General features: G+C 40.5%; 1 long non-coding RNA gene across 1 annotated transcript in view; it reads left to right on the plus strand.

The window, feature by feature from the left end:
• Positions 1-14,934, plus strand: part of LOC132829957 (uncharacterized) — a 193,919-nt gene that overhangs the window by 168,195 nt on the left and 10,790 nt on the right. The window contains exon 3 of the long non-coding RNA XR_009646287.1: positions 13,506-13,553. This is a non-coding gene — a long non-coding RNA (uncharacterized LOC132829957). The remainder of the gene's footprint in view (positions 1-13,505; positions 13,554-14,934) is intronic.

Below are 14,934 nucleotides of genomic sequence, written 5' to 3' on the forward strand. Positions count from 1 at the left end.
CCTGGGGTTTAAATGAAAATAAAGGAGAGGCCTTGATTTTGTCAGTGGTGAAATAATGCACTCACCATTGACCTCAGAAAGGTGCCCACACAAATTTAATTACCTTTGTGTTGCAGATTTCCCCATTCCTGCCGTCACTTTGAATCTGATGTCAAGCCAAGGGGATCTCCTGACATCTAGCAGTAGTGATATCATCAAATAGGATGAACAGCATTGAAATAAATATTCTTACAGGCAGCAAACCAGAAACCACTGATTGTCCTTTACATTTTAATTAAAATTAATTGCAAAGAGTGAAATAAATTCTTGGGACATATGCATGGAATTAGGGAAGAAGCTGAAATAGCAAGCAATCTTTTAGAAACTGTACAATTTTTAAAAGATGTTTTATTTCATCGTGGAGTAATTGGACATTTCCCAAAAGTAAAAGTGGTTGTCCAGAGTCAGAGGTTTTTAGCAAAAATTATGAACTCTGAAATTTGTTTTAAAATTAATTTGGATTCCATTCATCAAGTGATAACTCTTGTTTTGTTGTTTCAAAAAAAATATGGTAAGAGGCAAGTTTTCATCAAGTTCTATTTCATTAGGGAAGCCTGGAATCCCTGACAACAACTTCTGGATTTCTGCAGTTCAATAGGTTGATTACAGAAGTTATGGTTAATTTCAAAGGGGTTGTGATGGCAAACAGTGCAGTAACAATAACAATGAAGTTACCAAAGTCAGGCCATGGGCGTTAAAAATTTCAGAACCAGGGCAGTTTAGTGGAGTTCAGATTCATATCTTAAGATTCATATTGAGCGTATTTGTATGACACAACTGGATTCTAGGGTTCCTGTGTCCCTCAACTATAGCCAACTGGTCAACAGAAAAACTCCAAGTTGTAGAGACGCGTGGTTCAGTTCCTTTGCCTATGATATCGTAGCTCATCAGAGTGAGAAAACTTCAGAACACTTACCCTGTACAGAGGGGGAATGTGGATATCTGTACAAGTGTTCAGTCTAATCAGATTAAAGTGTGTCATCTTTGCGACAGTAAATTCCACGTGCAAGGCATTTCAAAAGTGCAAAATTGGGTTCGGCAGTAATGATGCATGAGATCTGATGTCACATGTGAACTAATACAGTCACTGTGACTAAGTTCCATCTGTTGAGCTACCTTTTGATTTGTACCTCATTGAGGGTCAGCATGTACAATAAAGGGATGGAGAAACAGTCATGAAATAACTTGGAAAATGAGTTAAGTTGCAGGATTGCAGAACCATTAAATATTGCTTTTTCACTGGCAGCCGTGAGGCAGTAGCCAGACCTATCAACATAGGAAACTGGAGCAAGAGTGGACCATTTAACCCCTGACTCCTGCTTCGCTTTTCAAAACAATTCATAGAGGATCATCAGCCTTAACTCCACTTTTTCACCCATTTCCCATAATCACGTGATTCCTTGAGACCTAAAATCTAACCATCTCAACTTTAAATTATTCAATATTGAAGCATTCATAATGTATTGGGGTAAATTTTAAATAATTCGCCACCCTTTGAATGAAGAAATATCCCTTCATCTCTGTCCCTATTGGCCTATAAGACCATAAGACATAGTAGTGGAAGTAAGGCCATTCAGCCCATTGAGTCCACTCCGCCATTCAAACATGGCTGATGGGCATTTCGACTCCACTCACCCACATTCTCCCCGTAACCCTTAATTCCTTGTGACATCAAGAATTTGTCAATCTCTGCCTTGAAGACATTTAGCGTCCCGGCCTCCACTGCACTCTGCGGCAATGAATTCCACAGGCCCACCACTGTCTGGCTGAAGAAATGTCTCCTCATTTCTGTTCTGCATTTACCCCCTCTAATTCTCAGGCTGTGTCCACCGGTCCTAGTCTCCTTGCCTAACGGAAACAATTTCCTAGCGTCCACCCTTTCCAAGCCATGTATTATCTTGTAAGTTTCTATTAGATCTCCCCTTAATCTTCTAATCTCCAATGAATACAATCCCAGGATCCTCAGCCGTTCCTCGTAGGTTAGACCTACCATTCCAGGGATCATCCGTGTGAATCTCTGCTGGACACACTCCAGTGCCAGTATGTCCTTCTTGAAATGTGGGGACCAAAACTGGACACAGTATTCCAAATGGGGCCTAACCAGAGCTTTATAAAGTCTCAGTAGCACAATGGTGCTTTTATATTCCAACCCTCTTGAGATAAATGACAACATTGCATTCGCTTTTTTAATCACGGACTCAATCTGCATGTTTACCTTTAGAGAATCCTTGACTAACATTCCCAGATCCCTTTGTACTTTGGCTTTATGAATTTTCTCACCGTTTAGAAAGTAGTCCATGCTTGTATTCTTTTTTCCAAAGTGCAAGACCTCACATTTGCTCACATTGAATTCCATCAGCCATTTCCTGGACCACTCTCCCAAACTGTCTAGATCCTTCTGCAGCCTCCCCATTTCCTCAGTACTACCTGCCTGTCCACCTAACTTCATATCATCGGCAAACTTCGCTAGAATTTCCCCAGTCCCCTCATCCAGATCATTAATATATAGCGTGAACAGCTGCGGCCCCAACACTGAACCTTGCGGGACACCGCTTGTCACCGGCTACCATTCCAAAAAAGAACCTTTTATCCCAATTCTCTGCCTTCTGTCAGACAGCCAATCCTCAATCCATACCAGTAGCTCATCTCAAACACCATGGGCCCTCACCTTGCTCAGTAGCCTCCCGTGTGGCACCTTATCAAAGGCCTTTTGGAAGTCTAGATAGACCACATCCACTGGGTTTCCCTGGTCTAACCTACTTGTCACCTCTTCAAAGAATTCCAACAGGTTTGTTCCCTTACTAAATCCATGTTGACTTGTTCTAATCCAACCCTGCTCTTCCAAGAATTTAGAAACCTCATCCTTAATGATGGATTCTAGAATTTTACCAACAACCGAGGTTAGACTAATTGGCCTATAATTTTCCATCTTTTGTCTTGATCCTTTCTTGAACAAGGGGGTTACAACAGCGATCTTCCAATCATCTGGGACTTTCCCTGACTCCAGTGACTTTTGAAAGATCTCAACCAACGCCTCCGCTATTTCCTCAGCCACCTCCCTCAGAACTCTGATAACCAAACACTGTCTCTGTGTTCTAGATTCCCCAGGGAAGAAAGTCAATCTCTCAATGTCTACACTGTCAAGCCCCTTTGGGGATCTTGTATGCTTAATTCTTCTATATTCCAGAGAAAATAGTTCGGGTTGCTTAGCCTCTCATTTTAGGACAACCCTCGCATCCCAGGACTAACCTAGTGACCTTTCACTTTGAGCTTCTAATGCAAGCATATCTTTTCTGAAATATGGGGACAGAAATTGTGTACACTACTCCAGTTGTGTTTTCACCAAAGCCCTGTCAATTTGAGCAAGATGTCTCTTATTGCGAGGGAAATGGAGTGCATGAATAGAGACCAATGTACCATTTACCTTTGCTTGTTAAAACTGCTAAGTTCATGTGTTCACTGTACAAGTTTCTCCGAACATACTTTGAAAAATGTTCTGTTTTTCTATTCCTCTAAACTAAATGTATAACCTCGCACATTCTCACATGTATACTCCATCTACCACCATGCTGCCCACTCACTTAATCTATCTGTATCTCCTTACTGTCACTTTGTATCTGCTTTAGAGTTTATATTCTCACCTACATTTGTATCATTAGCAAGTTTGGATATATTACTCTCTCTTTGTGCGAGTCATTAGTATAGATTGTGAATACCTGAGGCAGAAGAACACAGAATTCTACTATATCCAGCCTGTCAGTTCAAATGCTTTGTTCATTCTGACTCTAAAGTGACTTTAAATAGTAAATTCCACAATGTTTTATCCCAGTTGGTTATCACAATATCAATTGGATGCAGTGCATTCAAAATTGCAGGCTATGTAAGATACAGCTCCCAAGCTGACCAACTTGCTCCTCTTAGCAAGTATATTATTACATACCTAGATTTTGTTGGTGCTGTTGTCTTGGTGGTTGTGGTGAAGTCCACAGTCACATCATTCAGATCTGTCCAAACCAACAACTTGAGATACAAGGGCCTCCAAAGGGCCTGGATTCATGTAGCAGTTCATTGCTGAGAAGGATACTGTTAAGTTACCATGACTGTATTAGATCATTGCTTGAACAATAATATCTCAGAAGATTAGAAGCTTGGCTGTAACGGTTTCATAACACTGGTGTGGGATTGGCTAAATTGACTCATGTCATGTGATGCTGTTGGGATTTCAAGGAAGCATCGCTCATTTGTGGAGCAGTCATCTTGGAGCAACATCGCATGTTCCTGCCTAAGGGTTGCTCGTCCTTCTTTGAAAATCCAATGGAAAATGATACCTGTTTTCTGTGTTTCCGGTCTGCACCACTATGATTGACTGCTACCCAGTTTTTGAAATATTATTCTGTGTTCTTGCTTTGCATTGTAATTAGTTGTGGCTCAGTTGGTAGCATTCTGGCCTCTAAGTCAATAGATCATGAGTTCCAGTTGCATGCCAGAAACTGTAGCACGTAGCCTGAATGACACTGCCAATGCAGTTTTGAGTGAATGCTATGCAGTTTGAATTTCTGGCTTTAAAGTGAGATATTAAACTGAGTTCACATCTGCCCACTTAGGTGGTTTTAAAAGATTCCAGAGCACTATAGAAAAAAAAGAGCAAAATGTTCTCCCTAGTCCCTGGGCAGTTTTTATTATTTAGCCGAATTATTAAAACAAATTATCCATCATTCATCACAGTACTGTATGCAATTGGCTGACCCATTTCCTACTTTACAAAAATATGATCATATTAAAAAAAATACTAAACTGGATGTAAAGAGCTCTGGGATATCCAGATGTCATAGATGGCAGTATATAAATGCAAATAATTTATTTTCTTACAATTTATTCATTAGAAGAAGCCTGTTACAATTTTCTGATTAGTATGAAATAGCCATTTGTTGTTCTTGGCCAACGCTGTTTTAGTTTCGAGTAATTCAATAGGATGATTACCCAGAAACATAGCAGCATGTTTTTAAAAATATGTTTTTGATGTATGTAGGAAAGTAAGAGATCTAATAGCCATTAAGGCTTTGATCGCTATGAAGTCTTGCTATAGAATTCCAGGAAGCCTTCTGTTCATTATTTTCCAACTTCAGGAATTCATGGAAGATGTCATAGCATTGGAACATAGAAACAATATTCTTACTTCACAACAGTATCCAGATTGCATTCTTCAATCAACAGACAAATCAGCTTAAGCTTCTTCACCTCATCCAATGAATCGGTAACATGCCTTTTCTGTTTTTTAGTTTTTTTTATTCATTCTTCTAAGCAGGGGATCACTGATAAGACTGGCATATATTACCATCCTGTATTTCAATAATTGTATCTCCTCTCCTAGTAGTTAAGAATCAAACATATTAGTGTATAGCTGGAGTCACACACAGACTTGATCGGGTAAGGATGGCATATTACTTTCTGTAAAAGACCTTAGGCCAATCGTTTTGAACTTGTTTGATGACAGTCCAACTGCTTCATGGTTAGTCATATCAACTTCTTGTTATCAAATTTCTCTTACCACAGACTTCACATTTTCAAGAAGGATTTGAATTTTTATTCTCCAGCTTATTTGTTTGATATCATAATCACCACACCACCTCTTTTCCAATGTTTTGTATCTGAAGTTTTTAAACAAGGTTGAAATGTCAACTTTTCTTGTCTTCTATCAATTGCTGATGTACTTTCTGTTGAGTTTCAACAAATTATAATTACAATGGAATCTGACTTCTTATAAGCCAGCCAGCTATTTGTCTAGGCCATACTATTTTTGCAGGTGGAGGTATCACTATATACAGTCTAGTCTCCATTGCTACAAGTAGGATGAAGGGGCACTAGAGAAAGTGTGAGCAAAGATCCACAGGAATTCAAGGTCACCACTGCTCAGTGAAAAAGACTGGAGCTCTTTTCTCTAGAAAGGGAACAGTAAGAAGTCACCTGATAACGGGGTCATCAAAGAACATTGCAGCACAGGAACAGGCCCTTCGGCCCTCCAAGCCTGTACCAACACATTTTTGCCCTTCCTTGCCAAAACCCTGTACCCCTCTACTCCCTTCCTATTCATGTTTGCATCCAGGTGCTGCTTGAATGCAGCTATTGTGTCTGCTTCCACCACCACCTCCCGTAGCAGCATGTTCCAGACACTCACTACCCTTTGCATGAAAACCTTTCCTCACACATGTCTGTTGAACTCCAACCTCAACTTCCCCGTGGCCACCCACACTCTGATCCTATGTCAACATTTCCTCTCTATCCATGCTAATCAAAGTTTTATAAACTTCTATCAGGTTGTCCCTCAACCTCCTGCATTCCAGTGAAAACAAACCCAATCTTTCTTCATAGTTGAATCCCCCATAGCAGGCAACATCCTGGTAAACCTTAAAATTATGAAGTGCTTTCATAGGGTACATGTGGGAAAAAAACCATGCTTGCATTTGTGGGGAACCCAAAACCATAGGAACAAATCCAATAGTCTCTTTTCTGAAGAGAACATTTTTGTCTAAGAGGGAATACAACAACATTTACGACAGTGATTCCTCACAAGAGATTATCTTGTGAGGAGACATTGAGTACACCAGGCATGCATTTACAGCAGTGTAGAAAAATGAGATGTTCTAATTGAAACATGCAAATCTCCTCAAGGATTTGACATTAATGCTTGGGAATCTGGAACAGGTGGTCACAATGTCAGAATAAGTGGTTGGCCATTTCAGACTGAGCTGAGAAATTCCTTCAATCAAAGGGTTTTGAATATTCTGAGTACTCCAACCAAGGTGTGTGGTATTCTGGGTATTCACGACAGAGGTTGTTAGATTTGTCAGTATTTAGCCAGTTAAGTGATTGGGGGATAATGTGGCAAGGTAAAGTTCAAGTCGAAGATCAGCCATGATCGTTCTGAATTGGAGGGTAGGCTGAAATGGCCAGCTCCTGCTCCAATTCCTTCTGTTCTTTCATTCACCTGTAAGAAGAATCTTTACCCAGAGAGTAGAGTCAAAGAGCTTAACAGTACACGAAAACAGACACTTCAATTTTGAATTGACTGTCGGAGTGAGTCATTGGGACAAGTGGTATGTGTTCAAGTAACCTAAATTATGAAGGAGAAAGGACTGTGCTATTTGAGTGTGGTGGTGGTGTAGTGGTAATGTCACTAGACTAGTAAATCCAGAAGCTCTGGCATATGTTCTGAGGTCATGGGTTCAAATCCCACCATGGTGGATGTTGAAATTTGAATTCAGTAAAATCTGGAATATAAAATGGCAAGTACCTAACCTTTTTTTTTGTTGTAAAAACCCATCTGCTTCAATAATGTCCTTTTACGGAAGGAAATCTGCCATTCTTACCTGGTCTGGCTGACATGTGATGTCAGAACTACTTATGTCTTGACTCTTACTTGCCCTCTGGGAAATTGGGGATGGGCAATGAATGCTGGCCAAGCCACTGACACCAACATCCCATGAATGAATGAACAATAATAATTAAATAAATAGAGTAGAATCCTGTATTCATTCATAGGATGGTGGCATCACTGACTAGGTCAGCATTTATTAGCCATCCCCAATGAACCACATGGGTTTTTCCAACAACTGACTTACAGTCAGCCTTAGATTCTTAATTCCAGACGTTTACTGTATGTACAGCTACTGTGGCAGGATTTGAACCTGGGTCCCCAGGACAGTAGCTGAAAATGTGTTGCTGGTTAAAGCACAGCAGGTTAGGCAGCATCCAAGGAACAGGAAATTCGACGTTTCGGGCCAGAGCCCTTCATCAGGACAGTACCTGAGTCTCTCGATTAACATTCCAGCGATAATATTACTCAGCTATCACTTCTCCATCTATTTGCTTGCTGTACATTTCTATGAAATTTGAGTTCTCAAAAAAGTAAAACAAACTAACGTCAGAACTGTTTCACTTGATTTCTTAAATGACACACATCCACCTCTTCACTTCTCACAGTGACATCAAATAATACATCATGAGCTGTATGGGAAATGGCGTTAAAGTGCATGTGGGCAGGAGATACACAGTCCTAATTCTTGTAGCCCATTTTTGTTGACATTGGTTTTGCAGGACAATATATTTTTCTGAAATAAAATAATTGCAGTTGCAGGTATGAGCACAATCATGACATGTTGTAGATAGCAGCCCTGTAGAAATGTACAGTTGAGTAACAAATAGAACAAATTGACCTGATGGCAGGTCAATGCTCCAGCCTGCCTCTAGCTGATCTCTGTGGCTTATCATGTGAAATTCATGGCTTGAAGTCCAGCCTTATGAGGGTGGTCAGTATGAGAGTGGTGGGGGAGTTATCAGCTCTATTGCTGTCTTTCCCCACCTTCAAGTGAATGATCTTCAAAGCAGAGGAGGGGAAATCCCACCTCGCGCCCCAGAATTACGACAGCTGGGCTTTAAGGAGGAAGTCCCGAGAGACTTGGCATGCTTCCATCTTTCAAGTCCACATTGGCTGTATGTTTACTGGAAGGGAGCATGTTGAATTATGCCCTGTGAATGAATTGTGTTCTTGTACCATTCAACTCTAATGAATTTGCACTGCAAATTGCTGGAAGTCCAAACTAAGAATAATGGCAACAGGACAATCCAGACCTTTATGAACTATGGGACAAACAGCCTCTCATCTCTAACCAGTGAGATCCAAGGATTGAGAAGGAAACCGAGGAAGGATGAAGAAGAAGATAGTGAATTAGGATCAGATCAAATACAGAACAATAAATAGAAGGAAGAAAAGATTGGATTTGCAAGCTGACCCACAGCAGAGGCACCTCAAAACCATTTGTGGTGTGACCCTGTATTTATGTCTCAAACTTTGTGTGACCCCAGAGTGAAGATTAGGAGGTGTATGGATGTTGTTGGTGGAGCAGTAGATGTTTTCATGTGGAGCTGGTGGTTGTGGGGATGGGGGTAGGGTAAATTAGTTCTTCACTCAGTGGGGTGGGAATACAGGAGTTTTATTGGATTAGTTGATTTAAGACAGGGTCGACAAAATTTAAACTTGAACACCTAACTTTTTTCATGGGTTTTCTTTTAGCAGCAGCAGCTGCAATTGAGTCTCAAGGGGAAGTTCATTGGATCTCACTCGTCACGCAAGGATTTAAAGGGGCCTCTCAGTTGTCAAAAATTAGTCCATGCTTTGTGGCTAATGACACAATACCCTCACCAGGTGAGGTCATTCACCTCAGTTTGTGAGTCCCTGGACTGAATCACAAAATTTTCGCCAGGTTTTCCTGCTCTTGATTGCTGTCTATGCTGTGACTCAGCGGGTGGCACCCTTACTGCACAGTTTACAGGTTAAAAGTTGAAGGTCACTTCATGAGTGGAGTATATAATCTGAGAAGCTATTTCTGTGCAGTCCAGAGAGAATGTTGCATTGCAGGAGGTGCCATTTTCAGATGAACCATCAAACCAAGGCCTCCCCTTCTCCATCAAATGTAAGTAAAAGATCTGTGTCACTATTTTCAAAGAAATCTTCTCCTCAGTATCCAGACCTGCATTTATCCCTTAACCAGTATTATTTATAATCGGTACTGACATGACTGGGGCCTTGCTGCTTGCATACAGCCTGCTGCCTTTTTCATTTTACCACAGTGACCATAGTTCAAGTCGATATTTCATTGGCTGCAAACACTTAATAACATCCTGTTGCTGTGAAATTCACCAGCTGAAGGCAATGGCAGCACATTAGGTCTGGCAGAGAGCTAAAACATGCAGTGCCAGCATCGTAACATTCAGCACCTATTGCTAAAAATCTTTCAATAAGCTTTTGTGTAGCATTGTGAAGAGTTTGAATCTTATCAGAAGAGTGTGCCGTGCCTCAGGGAGTCACTGTTTTGTCATCTGGGGTATATTTCCAATTATTTTCTGGCAGTCAGTGAACTTTCATGGCTGCGGCCCTCTCCCAGTTGTGTAGCAGTGAAGAGAGGTGACCCCTTGAGACTGATAGTGATATCACAGAATGAAGGCAGGTCATGTAACATGTGGAATTAATCCTTGGGAGGGACAGGCTTGAGCTTTGAAACACATTACACCTTTCCACCAGCAATCTTCAGCATGGTGGTCACCTTATTGCTAGCTTATCTCCTCTCTTTCATCTTGGTGGAGGTTTGGGGTTGGGGAGGGGTGAGCATCCTTAAGTCTCAGATTTCTCTATTTTAAGCTGGAAAGTGGTCCATTGAATGTTACCCTGTTTCAGCCCGCCAACTATTACCGGATAGTCTTTCTACAGAGTAGACAAGTAAAACACATCCATTTAGCAATTGTAAATAGGGATGTGCACATTAAAAAATCAAGTGAGCATACTGGCGCCATCTGATGGTTTATCTTGGAGGAGCACCTTTGCTAAATTCTGCTGCATTGCAAAAGTTATAGCCGATATGTTCCAGGGATTATACTGATGCATTAACAACACTCATTACTATCAATGCACAAAAGAATCCTGAAAAAATGGAGTAAAAGAGGTAGGCTATGAGTTCTGATTCTCCACCAATTACCATCAACCTTGTTATAACCAATCAAATGACAAAAGAGCCTACATTCATATAGTGCCTTTGACAACATCAGGACATTCCAAAGCACACTGTAATAATGACGTACGATTGAAATACAGTCACTGTTGTTGTGAGAAACTTGCCAGCCAATGTGGGTACAGCACACTTCCCACACAAAGATGATGTAGTCATTATCTCATTACTACCTTCGTGATGTTGGTTGCGGGATAGTTAGCTCGGACAGGAAAGTCCCCTGCTAGTTTCCCCAAGTTGAAGTTAATGTCAATCACAAAATTGGACAGAGTTCAAATTATTTCCTGTCGTGGTCATTTAGGACTTGTACTTAATATTGTTGAAGGCACTAATCCTGACATGATTGATGGTCCTGATGTGAAACTTGTCGTAAGGCATCAATAAAGTTCTGGAATCTCACTCTAACATGTAGTGAATTGCCTGTAGAGTTTTTATTGTATTGGCCATATATTTACAGCAGTTTTGTCATCAAGACTCATGTTCGTGTTAGAAGACAATCATTTTCACATTGTATCACTGTTCAACATTTGGAAATGCAAATTAAATGGATTTGTTTCAGAAAGTAACATCTTGGGTTGATGTATATGAGCAATTTGAGACATGCCGTGTGCTGAATGTGGCATTCTGTGGGAAGAAGAAAACACTTTGAACTTAATCATTCCAAACATTTTCTACCACTGGGGATTTTCATCGTCTCATGCCTGAGTCTGTTATAAAGCTTTATTGCTGTGGTTGATTAAAAACAAATCTATTGCTGAAGTATCATGTGACTGCCAGGGCAATGGGAGATGAAAATGATAGACCTGGATCCTTTTATCTAGTTATTCCTGAAAAAACAATTCCAGTATTCCTCAATGTGATGACCTGGATGGCTATTCTTCACTTCTTAGATGTGGAATATTTATTTTTTTAGTGGTGCACAACACCATATTTTTTCAGGGGCCAACCGTTCCCAATTCAACAGATTTCAAATGCCCACTTTTTCTGTTTGTTCTTTTTCATGACCTCTCGCTCCCATTCTCTCCCTTTCTTCTTCTCTCTGTTTTCCACATTTCGGTCTCGCATATCCAGCACTACCTGCTATGAGTTAGAGCTGCTCTTTGTGAAACAGTATGAAAAGTCAACTCTGTTTTACTAGAAAAGACCTATTGAAAAAGAAACGGCCAGCAAAATTTAACCTCAACATCTCTCCTTCCAAGAACTAACAACGTGGAAGTGTTTCTGTTGCAGATACTGGGGTGCTCTCTTCCTCCATGCAGCCTGAATGTAACTTTGCATGGCCGATGTGTGTTTTGAAGTCTTTAGTCTTTTGGATCCCAGATTCAAGCCTATAGTATCATAAATTGAAAGTGGGATAATTGTTTTCATTGGCCTTTTGCATTGCTAAAGCTATTTGTATTGGCTACATATGCTGTCAGACTGGGTGACTGCTGAAATAACTATTGCGGTGAACTAACAGGAAATATCTGCAATGATATGTTTTGGTAGCAGTTCATTTTCTCTTTCTTTTTCTTCCTCAATTACTGTGGATATTTTTAACTGCTCTTCTACTGATGGATGAGTGGATGTGGAGGGGAAGGTTAGCGGGGAGTGGATAATTCTGGGATTGAGGACTTATCCATACTAAATTTGTTTACTGCCTACAGTCTCCAGTGATTGGAAAAAATTAATCCCAAAACATTGCTGTAAGTAACTTCCAATCCTTCCATCCCAACCCCTCCCAATCCCCCCAAAGAGTGCTCACAAAGCGTCACTCTGTGTCAATGCTATCTTGAATCTCGTATTAAGAAATCAAAATTGCACGACCATTTTAAAAAATACACTGAGCCTTTTGATTTGAATTTCCCTTATCACATTTTTTTCTTTAAATCATTCATGAGTATTTATTGACCATTGTTAATTTTTCCAAGAAGGTAATTAAATATCAACTATATTGCTGAGGGTTTGGAGTCATATGTAGGCCAGATCCAGGAAAGAATGGCAGATTTCCTTCCCTAAAGAACATTACTGCACCAGATGGACGTTTATGACAATTGACGAGGAGTATGTAGTTGTCTTGAGACTATTTAATTTCTTCTTGATGTTTATTGGATCACATTTCACCACCTGCTGTAGTGAGATCTGAACTCCTACCCCTGGCACATTAACCCAGGGTTCTGGATTACTAGTCCATGGATTGGAAACTGAGTTGAAGATACCAGTTCAACTGGCAGTCAAAATGATCCAAGTGTGTTTTTTTTAATAAAAAATATTGTTAGCTTCTCAATTGTCAGGAAGAAGAGTCTTCCTGAGACCGGACATATCTCATGACTGATAACGTGGAATGGGGACTCACTGGAAGCCAGAAGTCACGTCATCATAACTCCTAGGAAATGTCATATCAGAGTTGTCAATCCTAGCCATGGAGCAATGTTTCATTGAATTTGAAGGGTGGCATGGGGGCTCAGTGGTTAGCACAGGTGCCTCATATCATCAGGGACCTAGGTTCAATTCCAGCCTCTGGTGACAATCTGTATGGAGTTTGCACATTCTCCCCGTTACTGCTTTGGTTTCCTCCGGGTGCTCCATTTCCTCTCACAATCCACAGATGTGCAGGTTAGGTGAATTGGCCAAGCTAAACTGCCCATAGTGTTCAGAGATGCATAGATTAGGTGCATTAGTCAGGGGAAATGTAGAGTAATAGGACAGGGGGATGGGTCTGGGTGGGTTACTCTTCAGAGAGTAGGTGTGGACTTCTTGGCCAAATGGCCTGTTTCCACACTGTAAGGATTCTATGAAAAATACGAAGGCAAAATGATAAATGATAAATTAGAGGATTGATGCAGCTCTGTCTTTAACAGTCCAAGTACATCAACTGTGATATTACTTCCATTTTTCTTTATTAATCCTTGTGTTTTCCTTTTGCAGAGATAACTAAAACAGGAGCTTGTGAAGAACCAAAATCAGGAACTACAGGTACATCAGGAGTTTTGCTCAGATGTATGGAAATATTGTATGATTTAAATTATCCATCGGTTATTTTTCAATTTTCTTGGCTTTGCAGTTGGGTGTGAGTTGATTTGTGTGCTAAATGACCCACATGCTTTCACTCTCTTGCTTATAGTTTAAGTTCACTTCAAACTGTGCTGACCCTGAAACTTCCCAAAGCAGCTTGAATCTCCTGCAGGTGGGCTGTCGAATCTCCTGCAGGTGGGCTGTCAAACCTCCAGGATTATTCTAAAGTCCAAAAGAAATAATGGTTAAGCTCCAGGATACTACAATGGGCAAAATGTAGGTGAAACATTAAGGAACTGTCAAAAAAAAACAAAATTTCAGTCCTATTGTGTATTAAGTGTATTATTGTTTGGGGCAAGAAAACAGTCTTTACTGACAATCAAAAATTATCCAATCAGAAAAGCAAATGTGTGTTTGGGCAACCAATGGGGGAAACTCAGTGCTGAGGGATTGTGGGAGGAGGTCATGTCTGAGAACGTTGAGGATCAAATTCAGCTGGAGCTGGCAATGATCCCTGGAGTGAGTATAATAATGGACATTTGGCAGCACAGTGCAACATTACAAGTAATGTCAGTCCCCAATCAATTGCACTTAAACCCATTTAGCTGAGCTTCTTCCTCAAATGTTCTCACCCTTTTGTAATTTTGTTCAACATCCGGTCAGCTGTAACACTAACTTCTGACCTTGTCCTTCATCCAAGCCCTAGAATATCATCAGTCAGTATCTCAGTTACTCAGCACACAAACTTGGGAAGATTGTAAGCTCGTGCCCCACTTGAGAGAAATGAGCCCACAATTGCCATTTAGTACTCTGGGAATGCTGTACTGTCAATCATGTTCACATTTATCCGTAGTATTCAACCATAGACCCACCTGCCCACTCAAGTGGATGTCAAAGGTCCCACGATGACTCCAATATTGACCCAATATTAAGAGCATAAGAACTAGGAGTAGACAATTTAGCCCCTCACACCTGCTCAACCATTTAATATAATCATGATCTCAATTCCACTGTCCTGCCTGCTCTCCATAATCCTTTAACCTGTTACTAAATAAAAATCTCTCTCCTCCTCAGCTTTATTCAGTGTCTCAGTATCCATCTCACTCCTGCGGTATTGGATTCCATAAATTCATGACCCTTTGAGAAAAGTAATTCCTCATCATCAGTTTTAAATCTGCCACCCCTCAAATGATACTGAGTGACTACACTGAAAAAGTGCTTAATTAACTGAGTCGCACTTTGGGTCATGAAAGATACTTTTCTTAAATGCAAGATTTTCAGAGGAATCTTTCCAACATGCTATTTCTATATTTTCTCTTTGTATATAATGAGCAACTGATAT

This window comes from Hemiscyllium ocellatum, chromosome 30, assembly GCF_020745735.1.
Source record: "Hemiscyllium ocellatum isolate sHemOce1 chromosome 30, sHemOce1.pat.X.cur, whole genome shotgun sequence".
In the NCBI taxonomy this organism is placed as follows: domain Eukaryota; kingdom Metazoa; phylum Chordata; class Chondrichthyes; order Orectolobiformes; family Hemiscylliidae; genus Hemiscyllium; species Hemiscyllium ocellatum.